The sequence below is a fragment of the Anneissia japonica genome, unplaced genomic scaffold (genome assembly GCF_011630105.1).
Source record: "Anneissia japonica isolate Jap-2015-1 unplaced genomic scaffold, ASM1163010v1 scaffold287577_len299045_cov155, whole genome shotgun sequence".
In the NCBI taxonomy this organism is placed as follows: domain Eukaryota; kingdom Metazoa; phylum Echinodermata; class Crinoidea; order Comatulida; family Comatulidae; genus Anneissia; species Anneissia japonica.
Genome location: NW_022686369.1, coordinates 235,316 through 236,840, shown reverse-complemented (window position 1 = coordinate 236,840; position 1,525 = coordinate 235,316).

The following is a 1,525-nucleotide window of genomic DNA, read 5'->3' as shown; positions in this document are numbered from 1 at the left end:
TAGTTACCGCGATACACGCTGCGTAATCAAGGCTGCTTCGGATTGTGGCAGTATGCGTTTTTTGTTAAGCGAATTTTTTTTGGTCACGTGCATAACTTAACGCTGATTAACGCATTCTGGTTATGTTAATTTTCGTTGTCAACGAAGTCTATTTGACGAACCAGTGAATCTTTCACTCTTACTCTCCTGTTTAAACCGAAATTAACAAGCAGAAAAATAAAATAATATGGAAGGTAAATGAAGAAAATTGAAAACAAATAATAATAAAAATAATAACAAAAATACATCATAATAGCATCATTTAAAATAGGAAGTGAAACCATTACCAATATAAATATCATTAATTTGTAATCCTTCGAAATAATAAGATTATCTTTAAAAAGAATTGGCCTATCAAAAATAATACACTAAATATGTGGCACTGAAACACAGAAACCACAAAAATTTCCTGAGCTGAAATCCTAAAATATTTTAAAACAAACATGGCTATAAAATGTTGTTCATTAGATATTAAAACCAGGGAGATGTAGCATAAACATACACTGAAGACATAAAGGCACCTCTAACACACATTGATACACGAATGCAGATAGTGGTTCTATCACTTGAATGCAGGCAATGGCGGCATCGTGCACTGACCACCTAAATGCAGAGATAGTGGTGTCACTGCGAGCATACACCGATCACATGAATACAGTTAGTAGCCTCATTGCGAGCATCACCATACATGCATTCAGGAAGTGGTGGCTCGGCGAGCATACACCGAACACTGATTAAATGAATGCAGATAGGTACGGCATTGCGAGAATACCCTAATCACAAGAGTAGATAAAGGGGACAAGCAGCAGCATACTGTACCTCTATCACACGAGTAAAGATGTCGTACAACAATGGATGATGAGAAACAGTCCATGGTAAGAGTAAGAGAGTATTCCATTGTGAATTTTATGTTGATGTTAATGTTTCACTGCTTTTAATTGACTTTTGGCAAACTGGGTTGGGCCAACAGGGTTCGGCAAAACTGGGTTTCGGCGATATGGTATTCATTGTTTTTGAGTTGGCAAAAAATGGTACAATGGGCAACAAAGAGCCTAACAGCACTTCCCATCCCATAGTTAAAAAGCAATAAAACAACAATTGTAGGCTACAGTCTCCCTCTAATAAAGACCACTTTTGGGACCGTAGTTAGAGGTCTTTAGCAGCTTAAGTTGGTCTCTACTAACACTTATTTTGATGTGTATAATCATGTCATCGTCATCATCATCATTATGTATTTCTTAAATCTTTAAGAAAAAATAACAATCATATCATAACAAGCAATGTTACAACATGTGTACTTTGTTCACGTTGAGTACACATATGTCGAATTTCATTGGGTATACTGAATACTGAAAATAATCTTCAGTATAAAAAAATTATATGATATGTACTGTATACTGTATGATTTGTTTGTTTATATGACCTTTGAAACATTCATGCTTAAAGCATATTAACCAGTTGCCTGTTTAGAAATAATGCATAAAAG